This window comes from Silene latifolia, chromosome 2 (genome assembly GCF_048544455.1).
Source record: "Silene latifolia isolate original U9 population chromosome 2, ASM4854445v1, whole genome shotgun sequence".
Lineage (NCBI taxonomy): Eukaryota > Viridiplantae > Streptophyta > Magnoliopsida > Caryophyllales > Caryophyllaceae > Silene > Silene latifolia.
Window position 1 is genome coordinate 5,275,127 of NC_133527.1, and position 17,078 is coordinate 5,292,204.

At 41.3% G+C, this 17,078-nt stretch overlaps 1 long non-coding RNA gene across 1 annotated transcript; it reads right to left on the bottom strand.

Moving 5' to 3' along the window:
• Positions 1–2,156: 2,156 nt before the first annotated feature.
• On the bottom strand, positions 2,157–4,397 carry LOC141627991 (uncharacterized). The gene is made up of 3 exons (XR_012537084.1): positions 4,271–4,397; positions 4,064–4,172; positions 2,157–2,236 (listed from the first exon to the last, which is right to left on the bottom strand). It is a non-coding gene; the product is annotated as an uncharacterized LOC141627991 (long non-coding RNA).
• Between the last annotated feature and the right edge of the window lie 12,681 nt (positions 4,398–17,078).

The following is a 17,078-nucleotide window of genomic DNA, read 5'->3' on the forward strand; positions in this document are numbered from 1 at the left end:
AATTAAAACCGTAAGTCAAATGCAAATTCCGACAAGACCAAAGTTTTTAAACACGAGATTACAAGAAAATTGAATATTTATACTACCCATTTCCAAATTCGTTTACCCAATGTTCAAAAGAATTGTTATTTTTCCCCCCGATACGCCCTTATTTCGAAATAAAAAGTTTTACACGGTTTAAACTATTTTTAAACATCTCGAAACTATCAAAATAAATACTTTTCTTCAAAATATAATAAAATTATATTTCTTTGAATTATTTTTACTTTAAATACTTAAATATCAACTTTTATTTGATTAATAAATTATTTCCGAAATATATTAACGGTCCGAAATTACGGGGCGTTACAATCACCCCTCCTTTTAAAAAGTTTCGTCCTCGAAACTTAGAAGGAGAAATTATAGTTATTAGAAAATATAGGTATCTTTTCAATGAAACGGTGATACTCTTGTTGATCAGACAAGAACATCCATATTCATATCAAGATATAAAAATATTTCTACACCAACAAATGAGAAAACCCATTATTGGGACGTCACCAACAACGAGATTCAACCTTCACTAATGTTAAAACCATTGAAAATCATACAAGCATTTTCAAACTTTTAGTTTAAAATTCTATAATAAGAACAATATCTTTACTAATTATGATTAAATAAGGCTTAGTAACTCGGGAAAAGAGTAAGAAAAGGAATCATTACACAAAACGAGAAATAGCTTAGATATCCAATCGAACACTAGGGTTGAAAGAGAGTGAGAAATCATGTTCAAATGTTATAGAAAAAGGTCAATTTGTAAATTTACTCCAAGTAAATGAACCAAAAGTTTACTCAAACTATATAGAATCTATGCAAGATGGAAAACAACTCGGAAATGAGAAGTGCAAGTCGCGATAGGGAACTCACACCCAACAGACAAGAAGGAATTGAACTTTTACAGGTGGAATTTTTGGATGAAGTCAATAAAGATGTCAACGAACAAGACGCTTTACTCAAGAGGTCAAATGAGTTCCATAAAGGCGAGCACAACGGAACAAGCCAGAATAGCAAGAATGACAATTGTCAGAGATCGGAATTAGGAAGATCGGTACATCGAGAAAGGTTCACTCAATTATCCAACCACAGAGTCATCCTACTAGGTCCTCCGAACATCAACAGGGCAACAACCAGAGGCCACACTAATCCAAAGAGCCCTCTGAACCACTCCTCGACAAGTCTACTCATAAGCTAATCCTTGAGACAATCCTATCCTCTACAATTATAACTTAACAGTTTCCCAATCAAAATGTTTCCACCAGTATTCTCCATCAAACAAACGCAAAATCCAAAGTCGAAACTAGTAACAATATTATACCCTTACCAAGATTCAATATTCTCAAACGCATTCATGCTTGAAACCAACCCACAAGCAACAAGTTGCACTATCTAATCCATAATTAGCACTAACTATAAGATAAATGGGTTCATCACACAAATCATCTGATCGGTTTACTCAAGGTTCACTATCCTACGGAATAAAAGGAAGATGTCCACATGGGCTTTATTATAAGAAGAAAATGAACCTAAGATGAATCGGGAGAAGGAATTGAAAGGTAGTTACCAAGGCGAGAGAAGAGGAATTTGAAAGACGAATAAACAACGAGATTAGAAGACTAAGGTAAGATTGCATTATCTACATCTATTGGAGAGCCATCTTACAAAAGAGAAAATCAATTAGTACCTAACAATTAGCAATCACAAACAGACTACCACATAAAATCCTAAATCTACCCATCCTACCCATCTCTCAAGTTTATTATTTAACGGTCAAGTGATTTTAAGTGGGGTGCACAAACGTGCGTCGGGAGCAAATAAGCTCTGATACCAACTGTGACACCCTTAAATCTAGCCTTAATTAATTACGTAAATTCTACAGAAAAACTGGTAGGATATGTTTGTAATTGGTTCAACTAGCCAAAAACCTGTAATTTCAAATTTTTTTTCTAAACCAATCACAACATTTCCAATATTCCCAAGAGGCGGATGCCAAAACCTGCAATGCTAACGAACTACTTTACATGCCATAGCTAAATAAGAAAATAGAATGATACAAACCAAAAATAGAGAAGGGAGACATATGTCCCTTCAAATTACATACAAAACCAAAAGGTAAAAGGTTTACTAATAGAATAGCCAAAACTAGGTCCAAGGTTCCTTGCTCACTAGCTCGTCTGTGACCCCAACAAGCATCAACAACCTGTCAATCGCATTTTATAAAAACACGAAAGCCACAATTCAGTGGGGAGTAACTTCGAGTCCTCCCAGCCACGAATCGTCAAAATTAATGTAACATGTAGTAAAACATGTAAACAATATGATAAACAATGTAATTATCATGTAAATCTAACCTATGACCCCTAAACTGATCAAACTAAACTATCATGTGAATCATATAATTCAAATAGTAATCCAAACTTTATCAATCAGAATCGGCTTACATCTCACCTATTACAGTTCATAAAATCACCATACAAGAAAGGGCAATATATCAAAGACAGGCATAAGTTCTTAGCACGGTCAATAGTCACTCTGTAACTCGAGTCTATACCACGCGGTAGGGAAGGTAATCGAACCAGTATCTTGGCTCAGCGGTTAATATTAATAAAACATGGCCAAGAGACAACACAACCCTAGCCTAAAATCTGCGCAGACCTAGACATGCGGATACACACCACCGCACCCAAGACCCACAATTTTTCTAAAACAAAGTGAGTACCCTAAGGAGCCCACCAAAGGGTTGGCTAGTACTTAAGCTGACCGCTTACTATCAAAATAAGTAACTGAGGTCATGCCCCAACTTGGATATAAATCCACTAGTCAGGAACACAAAGGCTATCAAGCAGTGAACATATACTCGTCAAAGACTATAAAGACCTATCTATGATGAAGGCCGAAATACTCACCTAGGACCTAGTCCCGACTAGTCCCACTTGAATACTTTAGCCCACACCACACAAGACTCACCACACAAGTCAAGTAAGACACCCACTTAACCATAAGACGGCAAAAAGTCCTACTTACCAACATAAATTCTAACATTCTATCATGTGAAAGGCTATATAAATGTCTATTCAGCATACAATCCAACAGAATCCTCAATAAGTATTCAATACTAATTTCTAATTCTAACAATATTAACCATGTTAAAGGCTTCAGGGAATCTAGGGCCATTTCTACAATATAAGATGCTACTTAAATTCAACTAACTACACATGTGAAATAGAGATATAATAAATGGCCTAAAACAAAAAAAAGGCCGATTATCTAATTCATTCAAAATTTCATCCAACCGAATTTTTACCCGCAACCCCAACCCTGCGACAGGTACGGGTCAAATTGCGGCTGACCAATCACTCAATTGACTGACATCGAATCAGTCAAAGGGATTAAGGCTCAGTTTTCGGCACAATCATCAAAACATGGCAATTATTGCTATAAAATTTACCTTGAGCCTAATCATTACAATTTCAACTTATAAACTATCCTAACATGTGATAATTATCAATATAAGCTTAATTTTACCAACCTCATTATCTTTACTATTAACATTATTCATTTTAAGCCTTTTTATTACCATATCATTTTATAACCTATACTAACATATGCTAACTACCAATATAAGAATAATTTCTACTACTAGTATGATTCAATTTAAAAGTGTACTCATATGTGACTTATACAACTTTAACATTAATTAACCCGAAATGACCAATATTGTACGAAAAATCGCGAAACAAGCAACGGACCGACCCGGGCCAGCCGTGGGCCTGTTGGGCTGCTGCCGGGCCCGCTGCCGCCACCATTACTCCTTTTTTTTTCCATTTTTATTCATTATAAGACCGTCTGAACATTAATTAATCGTTCCCATACTAATATCCTAACTTAAACTAACCAAAAGACATGAATTAACCATGCATGCATCAAATTTAAACATGTGAAAATTTCTACTCAATTAAAAATCACCCAAACATACAAAAATCAAAGCATGTGACGATCTTTCGTCGAGTAACTCGAAATATGTTACCTTAAGCTAGAAAATGAGCAATTAGCACCTCAAAACCCAAACCCTAACAACAACTAGCCGCTATCCTCGACAATATACGAGTCCCCGAACTCGTCCTCCAATTCTTCACCTAAATAAACAATAAAAATGCACAAATAAGCATAAATACCGAATTTTACCCAAAATTCGTCTTAAAACAACTTCAAGAAAACTGAAATTAAAACATACTAGGTTGTAGATCTCGACGAGGGGATTCCGGAAATGTAAATTTCGTGAAAATCCGATAAGAAATGAAGAAATTATGGTGATTTTAGCTTGAAAAGAAGAAAAATGGTGGTTTTGTATACATAGAAGGTTGAAGATGAAGATGACAAAGGAAATCAGAAAAAAAAAAGAAAAGGGGAAGGGGGTTTGGTCCGCGGGAAAGGGAGAAAGGAAAGGAGGGAGTCGGGTTTGAGTCGGGATTTTTCGAGTCGGTTTTGACTCGTTTCGATAATAATTAAAACCGTAAGTCAAAGGCAAATTCCGACAAGACCAAAGTTTTTAAACACGAGATTACAAGAAAATTGAATATTTATACTACTCATTTCCAAATTCGTTTACCCAATGTTCAAAAGAATTGTTATTTTCCCCCGATACGCCTTTATTTCGAAATAAAAAGTTTTACACGGTTTAAACTATTTTTAAACATCTCGAAACTATCAAAATAAATACTTTTCTTCAAAATATAATAAAATTATATTTCTTTGAATTATTTTTACTTTAAATACTTAAATATCAACTTTTATTTGATTAATAAATTATTTCCGAAATATATTAACGGTCCGAAATTACGGGGCGTTACAATCACCCCTCCTTTTAAAAAGTTTCGTCCTCGAAACTTAGAAGGAGAAATTATAGTTATTAGAAAATATAGGTATCTTTTCAATGAAACGGTGATACTCTTGTTGATCAGACAAGAACATCCATATTCATATAAAGATATAAAAATATTTCTACACCAATAAATGAGAAAACCCATTATTGGGACCCCGGAATCACGAAAAACCGTGTATTATACACTTCAATTTCAGCCGTTCGGAAGGTCGTACCGGACCCTGTTTCTTTTTCTCCCTGTTTTTCAACCACGCATCCGAGCTCATTTCAGGAACTAACCTGTTCGATTTCAGGAATCAATCTGTTCGATTTCAGCCTCAAATAACGAGTTTTAACAATTTTTTCACGATAATCCGAGTTTCGGCGAATGCTGGTTTGTGGCACACCGGCTCCCCCAAATGTCTTACGTTGGTGCTCAAAATTTGCGTGGCCGCTTTATCTGACCCGAGAAACTTTCTATGTGATTTCCAGAGAATTTTGTTCGGGGACCCCGGAATCCCGAAAAACCGTGTATTATACACATCAATTTCAGCCGTTCGGAAGGTCGTACCGGACCCTGTTTCTTTTTCTCTCTGTTTATCTATCACGCATCCAAGCTCATTTCAGGAACCAACCTGTTCTATTTCAGGAATCAATCTGTTCGATTTCAGCCTCAAATAACGAGTTTTAACACATTTTTCACGATAATCCGAATTTCGGCGAATGCTGGTTTGTGGCACACCGGCACCCCCAAATGTCTTCCGTTGGTGCTCAAACTTTGCGTGGCCGCTTTATCTGACCCGAGGAACCTTATATGTGATTTCCGGAGAATTTTGTTCCGGGAACCCGGAATCCCGAAAAACCGTGTATTATACACTTCAATTTCAGCCGTTTGGAAGGTCGTACCGGACCCGGTTTCTTTTTCTCCCTGTTTTTCAATCACGCGTCCGAGCTCATTTCAGGAATCAACCTGTTCGATTAGAGCCTCAAATAACGAGTTTTAACACATTTTTCACGATAATCCGAGTTTCGGCGAATGCTGGTTTGTGGCACACCGGCTCCCTCAAATGTCTTCCGTTGGTGCTCAAACTTTGCGTGGCCGCTTTATCTGACCCGAGAAACTTTCTATGTGATTTCCAGAGAATTTTGTTCCGGGACCCCGGCATCCCGAAAAATCGTGTATTATACACTTCAATTTCGGCCGTTCAGAAGGTCGTACCGGACCCTGTTTCTTTTTCTCCCTGTTTTTCAATTACGCATCCGAGCTCATTTCAGGAATCAACCTGTTCGATTTTAGGAATCAATCTGTTCGATTTCAGCCTCAAATAACGAGTTTTAACACATTTTTCACGATAATCCGAGTTTCGGCGAATGCTGGTTTGTGGCACACCGGCACCCACAAATGTCTTCCGTTGGTGCTCATACTTTGCGTGGCCGCTTTATCTGACCCGAGAAACTTTATATGTGATTTCCGGAGAATTTTGTTCCGGGACCTCGGAATCCCGAAAAACCGTTTATTATACACTTCAATTTCAGCCGTTCGGAAGGTCGTACCGGACCCTGTTTCTTTTTCTCCCTGTTTTTCAATCACGCGTCCGAGCTCATTTCAAGAATCAACCTGTTCGATTTCAGCCTCAAATAACGAGTTTTAACACATTTTTCACGAGAATCCGAGTTTCGGCGAATGCTGGTTTGTGGCACACCGGCACTCCCAAATGTCTTCCGTTGGTGCTCAAACTTTGCGTGGCCGCTTTATCTGACCCGAGAAACTTTCTATGTGATTTCCGGAGAATTTTGTTCCGGGACCCCGGAATCCCGAAAAACCGTGTATTATACACTTCAATTTCGGCCGTTCGGAAGGTCGTACCGGACCCTGTTTCTTTTTCTCCCTCTTTTTCAATCACGCATCCGAGCTCATTTCAGGAATCAACCTGTTCGATTTGAGGAATCAATCTGTTCGATTTCAGCCTCAAATAACGCGTTTTAACACATTTTTCACGATAATCCGAGTTTCGGCCAATGCTGGTTTGTGGCACACCGGCTCACCCAAATGTCTTCCGTTGGTGCTCAAACTTTGCGTGGCCGCTTTATCTGACCCGAGAAACTTTCTATGCGATTTCCGGAGAATTTTGTTCCGGAACCCCGGAATCCCGAAAAACCGTGTATTATACACTTCAATTTGAGCCGTTCGGAAGGTCGTACCGGACCCTGTTTCTTTTTCTCCTTGTCTTTCAATCACGCATCCGAGCTCATTTCAGGATATAACCTGTTCGATTTCAGGAATCAATCTGTTCGATTTCAGCCTCAAATAACGAGCTTTAAAAAATTTTTCACGATAATCCGAGTTTCGGCGAATGCTAGTTTGTGGCATACCGGCGCCCCCAAATGTCTTCCGTTGGTGCTCAAACTTTGCGTGGCCGTTTTATCTGGCCCGAGGAACTTTATATGTGATTTACGGAGAATTTTGTTCCGGGATCCCGGAATCCCGAAAAACCGTGTATTATACACTTCAATTTCAACCGTTCGGAAGGTCGTACTGGACCCTGTTTCTTTTTCTCCCTGTTTTTCAATCACGCGTGGAGTTCATTTCAGGAATCAACCTGTTCGATTTCAGCCTCAAATAACGAGCTTTAACACATTTTTTCACGATAATCCGAGTTTCGGCGAATGCTGGTTTGTGGCACACCGGCACCCACAAATTTATTCCGTTGGTGCTCATACTTTGCGTGGCCGCTTTATCTGACCCAAGGAACTTTATATGTGATTTGCGGAGAATTTTGTACCGGGATCCCGGAATTCCGAAAAACCGTGTATTATACACTTCAATTTCAGCCGTTCGGAAGGTCTTACCGGACCCTGTTTCTTTTTCTCCCTGTTTTTCAATCACGCGCCCGAGTTCATTTCAGGAATCAACCTGTTCGATTTGAGCCTCAAATAACGAGCTATAACACATTTTTAACGATAATCCGAGTTTCGGCGAATGCTGGTTTGTGGCACACCGGCACCCCCAAATGTCTTCCGTTGGTGCTCAAACTTTGTGTGGCCGCTTTATCTGACCCGAGGAACCTTATATGTGATTTACGGAGAATTTTGTTCCGGGATCCCGAAATCCTGAAAAACCGTGTATTATACACTTCTATTCAGCCGTTTGGAAGGTCGTACCGGACCCTGTTTCTTTTTCTCCCTGTTTTTCAATCACGCGTCCGAGCTCATTTCAGGAATCAACCTGTTCGATTTCAGTCTCAAATAACAAGTTTTAACACATTTTTCACGATAATCCGAGTTTCGGCGAATGCTGGTTTATGGCACACCGGCTCCCCCAAATGTCTTCCGTTGGTGCTCAAACTTTGCGTGGCCGCTTTATCTGACTCGAGAAACTTTCTACGTGATTTCCGGAGAATTTTGTTCCGGGACCCCGGAATCCCGAAAAACCGTGTATTATACACTTCAATTTTGGTCGTTCAGAAGGTCGTACCGGACCCTGTTTCTTTTTCTCCCTGTTTTTCAATCACGCATCCGAGCTCATTTCATGAATCAACCTGTTCGATTTCAGGAATCAATCTGTTCGATTTCAGCCTCAAATAACGAGTTTTAACACATTTTTCACGATAATCCGAGTTTCGGCGAATGCTGGTTTGTGGCACACCGGCTCACACAAATGTCTTCCGTTGGTGTTCAAACTTTGCGTGGCCGCTTTATCTGACCCGAGAAACTTTCTATGCGATTTCCGGAGAATTTTGTTCCGGGACCCCGGAATCCCGAAAAACCGTGTATTATACACTTCAATTTGAGCCGTTCGGAAGGTCGTACCGGACCCTGTTTCTTTTTCTCCCTGTCTTTCAATCACGCATCCGAGCTCATTTCAGGATATAACCTGTTCGATTTCAGGAATCAATCTGTTCGATTTCAACCTCAAATAACGAGCTTTAACACATTTTTCACGATAATCCGAGTTTCGGCGAATGCTGGTGTAACACCCCGATATTCAGAGGAGCCTTAACTAGGCCTTCCTTAGCATATAAGGGCGTTACCATCTCGGTTGCCCGAGGGAAGTAATTATCAAACGTCAATAAAAGAACTATTAAGTTGTGTTACAAGTGATTTAAACCCAAAACACAATACAATGTTACAACTCAAGGACTACTCGCTATGACCATCATAACTCGTGAAGACTCATCCCTGCCCGGAAATCAGCTATCAACATCATCAACACCTGCTAAGACCGACTGCTCACCATAAGGGATCACGGCAGACACATAACAACAAACAACCACACAAGGTCAGTACTGAGACAAGACAAGGCAAAGACAACTACAAACAACAATACAACCAACGCTACCAATTCCAATCACAGTCACCACAACCCAACCAACTCTGTCACTGACTGTCCACCGGACCAGCCCTGCCAGTGGGGGACCGCAGCCGTTCCCACCTAAGCCCCGTTCATCGTACGAGCGATAACCCTGTCCATTAATGTGCACATCCCCTTTCGTGGCGGGTTCCACGAAGGGCGAAACTAGGGCGTGAAGCCACTCCCGCAAGTGACCCCACTCAGCCGAGAACGCATCTCGAGAGCCATCAACAGCAACCGCAACCACAATCACAACACATACAAATCGCTATACCAAACAATTGCAATATTACCACATCGACCGACACACTAGACTGTCTACAGAAACTGAGTAGGCGAACCTACCTTTAAGCGACCGCAACCAATCCATGCCGACAGATAACACATCCAGCAACCAAGCAAAGCCTATTACCATCATGCAAATATCTATTACTACGAGCAAAACCCTAACTATAGAAGCAAAGGCACGGATGATGAATATGACATACCTAATAGGGAGAGACAAGGCCAAAGACCGCTACCCGACTCAAGAGAGCTCTCCTAAAGCACAAGGATCTTCACAAAGGCTTCCATGGAGGTTTTGAGGTGAAGGGAAGGGAAAGAGGCGACTGAAGGATAGGAGGAAAGTGGCGGAAGTGATTTGCGGATTTAACAAAACGCGATATATAACCCTCGCTGGAAACTGGGCACTCGATCGAGTACCCAACCTACTCGATCGAGTAACCCCCTACTCGATCGAGTAACCTAGCTACTCGATCGAGTAGCCTCTACTCGATAGAGTACCACTCTTTCAACTCGACTCTAGATGACCTCGGCACTTAACTCTAAGACCATTCCCGCTCCCAAGGTCAGTCAACGATGATCAAAGGGTCCCTAGAAAGGGCGGGTATTACAGTCTTCCCCCCTTAAAAAGAACTTCGTCCCCGAAGTTCAACTCACCTCTCCCGCTCACGATTCGGAACCAACATAATCTTACCAATCTTCCCGGCTAAACCACTACACCTTGTAAAACACCATCCCCCCCCCCCCATGTCGTCATCATCACCGTTATTTTATATATATATATAAAGCATCCAACCCGCAATGCGAATCGTCACTCACGATCTCCCAACATACCATAATTACTATCCACCCGCCAATCCAACACATGTCTCACATTAATTATCATATGGTACAACCAATGCCACCATGTTACTTGGCAACGTAACTCGAGTACGATTTATCACACTATAACTATTTTTATTACTATATATATTATTTTTTTTATTTTTATTATTATTATTATTATTTTTTTTTGTAGCTAAAGCAAAACATAATACCGACAACATTATAAACAAGCAAAGCATTATTCAAAAACAGCCTTTTTGTTTCGCGACATAACTCTTCCCCTCTAAAAGGAACTTCGTCCCCGAAGTTCACCACCCAAATATCGACTCGTATTACTTATTATGGGCATCAAAACATGACAGAAAACCACATTACTATGGACATTACTTGCTAATTGCACACTCGTTAGATTAAAATCATACACACGCCACCGGAATAACTAGTCACCGTTGATAACATATATTAACATGGTATGTACAAATGTACGAGAAGCTACAACTCCGATAGATAGATCGTAATAAGGCGTATGCAAAATAAAAGTAACAAGAAATTATTACCGCCTTACTAATTGTGACAAATACGCTTATAAACTTCAAGCACGACTTTCAACATATGAATTTAACAGTTCAAAGATGTTATTACGCACTAATAACCACATTAAACATTAGACTTGCCGTTATAAAACAATTGAACATTTTTAATTTTCAAAAACCCCCTGTAACAGTGCTACTCGATCGAGTAACTAGCGGTACTCGATCGAGTGCCATGCTACTCGATCGAGTGTCTTGGCTACTCGATCGAGTAGCCCGAGATCAGAATGTCTCTTTACTTCCCTTCCTGCAGCTACTTGATAGAGTGTGGGGTACTCTGTCGAGTACCTGCAGGTCAAGTACATTTCATAACCGTCGTAAACCGACATATAACACAAGATTGTCACATAAATTGAGTCGGGGTGATGCCCCGACTCTCAATAATCCTGCAAAAGGTTAGTGTAGTAATTCCGGCCTTATGGCCAATCATACAAATCCAACTAAATCTCAACAATAAAAGAAAATAGCTACCAAAGTCTAACAACAATACCACCATCTAACATCACCTACTATCAACAAAGATAAGAACGAGGAGTATCACTCCTCCTGCTGCTGCTGCTGCTCGAACATCACCTCATCATCACCACCACCTGAAGTACCTGCTCCTGCTGACCCGATCCCCGCATCCACCCCTGCTCCTGGGCCCGCATACCATGGGGTCAAGCCACCGTAAGGGAAGGACTGAGGTGCCCCCCACGTCGACTGATCCACCCCGTAGGCATGGAAAACCCCCGAGTAGCTCCCTACTCCACTCCACCAAACTGGATGCGGTCCCTCGGTCCCTATCCCCTGGGTGTACGCCATCTCGTGCATGTTCCGAAGTGTCAAGGTCGATGACACTCTCTCCGCCAGGTAACTGGATCGCATCTCCGGGGTGTCGAGGTAAGGGTAGCATGGGAAAGACTGCTGCTGCTGCGGTGGTACTGGCTGTGGCCTAGGCTCCGAGGCCCTCTCTCTCACTCGACGGGGTCCCCTCACCACTCTAGGTCTCTCTGCCACCTGAACTCCCGCATTCTCGCCCTTCGTCGGCTCCGGCATCTCCTGAAGGATGGTGCCATCAATGAGATAGGTCTGCAGCTGGCGGGGTCCGTCATCATCCTCCTCCTCCTCGTCATCAGAGTCCACATCCACGGTCACCACAGTCGGCTCCAAGGGTTCTGTGGCTGGGAGGTGCTCAGGAGCTGGAATCTTCATCCAACTCATGCCATACACTCTCCATGCTAGGCTACCGTCAGCCAAGGTTCTCAACCATTTCAGGTCGAGATAGTATTCACGATCCATGGTAGGCACAGGGGTAACTAGAGGCACGTATGCCGAAGATGCCTCAAAAGAGGTTAGCTTTTCAGCTAACCGAGTGGCAATAGCACCACAGCTCAAGTATCGAGAAGAAGAAGAAGCCATCAAGGCAAGAGCAGCACAAACTATAGAAGGGGCGTTAAAGACCACCTTCTTGGCCCGCTCCGGGTTGAGGTACGACATCAAAAGCAAGACCTCATGGTTGTTCAATTTACTGATATCCTTTCGGTCATAGAGGAGGTTCGAGAGAGAACGGAGGAAGATTCTCAAGGTGATGTGCTGAACGTCATTAATCAGCATGTTACTCGAGGTGGGAGCTTGCTTCCCAGTCAAGCAAGGCATTAGGCGGCAGACGCCGCACTCAGCTGGGATGTCGGTGATGGAGTCCTTGGGAGGCTTGGCCAACCCAAGGTGAGAGGCAAACAAATCCATGGTCAACAGAAAACTGGTATTCATCAATCTAAACTCAACAGTCTGACCCGCTGGGTCATAGTTAAAGGAACTCATGAATTCTAGGGTAAGGAAGGGGTAAGTGTGCTTCCTCAGCCGGTACAAACCCGTAAACCCCAAGGTCTCGAATATATGTGACGGACATCCGTCTCTATTTCCAACTCTTCTAACACACCGGTGTCTATACACTTTGTGGGTCTCATCTTGCGTTTTTGTAAAGCTACAAAACGCTCCCTTTGCTTAAAGTCGACAAAAACAACAGAAGGGTACTCAGAAACTGCGGGTACTACCGGTCCACTAGCCTCCCCCCTCTCAAGTGGATCAACCCTTCCCCGTTTACTCTGACGGGTTCCAAGGTTTAGTCTCGGCATCTGCTTTAGACATATGTTCAAACAATTTACATAAACATGCAAGCATATACTTCATGTAATTTGGGTTCTAAATACTTAGTAAGTTTACTAATTCATCAACCAGTTCCATATTTGAAGCACATAAATCATGCCACCAAACTTAGATGCTCAGCTAGGTACACACCAATTTACCAACAATTCTCAGCATGTGAAGCACATATTTCACGTTGTTACTTTGAGTATGAAGATAAGTATACATGATCATTAGCAGTTTCTACGATTTCAACATACAAGTTCATAATATTACTACTCATAAGCCATAGTGGTGAAAGTGATTATCATGCTGGCCGCATATGCTCAGCGAATTTGAATACCCTATCATGCTTCTAAGGGTTGTTCTAGTACATTGCTAATTACATGTTACTAATTCAAAAGGATGAATAATTTATGACAAACCAATATCACCCTTCACTATTATGTAAAACAACTCAATTAAAATTTTTCAGACGGTCTTTACAGCTGTGAAAATTGTGGCATGTATTCATCAATCATTGTTTCTATTATCATATTGAAGTTCAATTCATGCTTATATTGTCAATTACAACATCAATCTTCCAATTCTAAGTCACGAATTTCCCATAAGGCACTATTAAGACGGAGTTTTAAGGCAACTTTCCAAGGGTAAAATCATCAAAATTCATCCTACTATATGATATAAACAATGTACAGTACTTAATTCCAGCATCTAATCAATGTAAAGCAATCAAAAATCAATTTCGAATTTGTAAACCCTAGAAATTTCGATTCCAACTATGTATGTTTCTAATCTAATCTACAGCAATTAGTCACCAACAAGCATGAATAGGAGGCATGTGAATCATGTTTCAACCATCAAAACAACATTTTACTCATATGAATCGAAATTTTCAGATTATTTCACTATTTTAACACATTCAAAGTAATAAATCACCTAAATTAAGAAGAATAACATACCTTGATTGATTAGTAAGGTAAAGAAACGAATTAAACGAGAAAATTAACCCCAAGAATCACTACTAACCCAAAAGAAAGAGAGGATCTGAGAGGAAAAAGGGATTTGAGAGTGTTTTAGGATGGGTGTGTCGAAATATGGAAGAATAAGAAGAAGAATTAGAAAGATGAAGGGTTTTAAGAAAACCCGTAGGAATGCTGCACAGTAACCTACTCGATCGAGTGCCTGGGGTACTCGATCGAGTACCACCCTACTCGATCGAGTAGGAGCTAAATCGTCGAGTGACTGCAGGAATTTTCCCACATCCCGACATCATAGCTTCCTAATTAGATCGAGTGAGGTCTACTCGGTCAAGTAAGCACTTGCACTCGGTCAAGTGTAGTTAAGTACTCGATCATAAGCACGAAGTAAGTCGAGAATACCTGCAAAACAACACCACGTGTCGAGTCCAACTAAGTTCGGAATTCGACACTAATTATCGCATTCAATCATGTTTTATAACCATTGTCACACCAAATACAACTCTTCAACAACTAAGAGACATATCACGTTACGTTACACAAATTACTCAACTCGGTCTACACCACCGAGTTATGTATAAACCTAGCCGTGCCATTTTATTACATTTACTTGCTTTACATGCTATTACTAAACTCGTGTTTACATCAAATTGAAACGTATAATTATCATTAACTCCCCATATTTACTTATCACACAATTATATACTTTGCAAATCACTTAATCAATTATGTCTTACATGTTATTCTAAGCAATCTATTTTGTATAATTCAAATATTTCGCAGCGGAAAAATCTCAACTAGCTAATAAAGCATATACACATTACCATATACCGTGATTCGAATTATTACCCATCCATACTAAAATTATCATTATAGTCATCGCGGTAGGATCTACAAGTTCACTTACAACTTTTGTCATCATAAATTTTATAACAAACACCTACGTGTTCGCTATTCATATTACACATTCAAATTCACACTTTCACGCATCTCCATGACGAGTAATCTCGTCACATAACCCCTAGCTATCCTATAAGCTCACTAATCATCCAACGAGCTTCAATAATCTCGTCAATAATTACCATACTCGGCCCAAACATTACTATCACACCTCTATTAATTCTAACAAAACTTAAGTATGACATACATAGCACACATAGACACACGGACTCCACGTCTCCATCCCATGTGACTGGCTTAAGTATCATGGGGCCAAGATTTTGAAATGAGGGCGCCTACTCACCCAAAATCTAGCATCAGCCGGGGCTCCCATTACACATACACCAGGTTCATTTTATTAGACCCTCTACATTCATTGTGTTCATTTGTTTACAGGTTCCAAAATCGTTGCTCTGATACCACTTTGTAACACCCCGATATTCAGAGGAGCCTTAACTAGGCCTTCCTTAGCATATAAGGGCGTTACCATCTCGGTTGCCCGAGGGAAGTAATTATCAAACGTCAATAAAAGAACTATTAAGTTGTGTTACAAGTGATTTAAACCCAAAACACAATACAATGTTACAACTCAAGGACTACTCGCTATGACCATCATAACTCGTGAAGACTCATCCCTGCCCGGAAATCAGCTATCAACATCATCAACACTGCTTAAGACCGATTTGCTCACCATAAGGGATCACGGCAGACACATAACAACAAACAACCACACAAGGTCAGTACTGAGACAAGACAAGGCAAAGACAACTACAAACAACAATACAACCAACGCTACCAATTCCAATCACAGTCACCACAACCCAACCAACTCTGTCACTGACTGTCCACCGGACCAGCCCTGCCAGTGGGGGACCGCAGCCGTTCCCACCTAAGCCCCGCTCATCGTACGAGCGATAACCCTGTCCATTAATGTGCACATCCCCTTTCGTGGCGGGTTCCACGAAGGGCGAAACTAGGGCGTGAAGCCACTCCCGCAAGTGACCCCACTCAGCCGAGAACGCATCTCGAGAGCCATCAACAGCAACCGCAACCACAATCACAACACATACAAATCGCTATACCAAACAATTGCAATATTACCACATCGACCGACACACTAGACTGTCTACAGAAACTGAGTAGGCGAACCTACCTTTAAGCGACCGCAACCAATCCATGCCGACAGATAACACATCCAGCAACCAAGCAAAGCCTATTACCATCATGCAAATATCTATTACTACGAGCAAAACCCTAACTATAGAAGCAAAGGCACGGATGATGAATATGACATACCTAATAGGGAGAGACAAGGCCAAAGACCGCTACCCGACTCAAGAGAGCTCTCCTAAAGCACAAGGATCTTCACAAAGGCTTCCATGGAGGTTTTGAGGTGAAGGGAAGGGAAAGAGGCGACTGAAGGATAGGAGGAAAGTGGCGGAAGTGATTTGCGGATTTAACAAAACGCGATATATAACCCTCGCTGGAAACTGGGCACTCGATCGAGTACCCAACCTACTCGATCGAGTAACCCCCTACTCGATCGAGTAACCTAGCTACTCGATCGAGTAACCCCCTACTCGATCGAGTAACCTAGCTACTCGATCGAGTAGCCTCTACTCGATAGAGTACCACTCTTTCAACTCGACTCTAGATGACCTCGGCACTTAACTCTAAGACCATTCCCGCTCCCAAGGTCAGTCAACGATGGTCAAAGGGTCCCTAGAAAGGGCGGGTATTACAGTTGGTTTGTGGCACACCGGCGCCCCCAAATGTCTTCCGTTGGTGCTCAAACTTTGCGTGGCCGCTTTATCTGACCCGAGGAACTTTATATGTGATTTACGGAGAATTTTATTCCGGGATCCTGGAATCCCGAAAAACCGTGTATTATACACTTCAATTTCAGTCGTTCGGAAGGTCGTACCGGACCCTGTTTCTTTTTCTCCCTGTTTTTCAATCACGCGTCCGAGTTCATTTCAGGAATCAACTTGTTCGATTTGAGCCTCAAATAATGAGCTTTAACACATTTTTCACGATAATCCGAGTTTCGGCGAATGCTGGTTTGTGGCACACCGACACCCACAAAT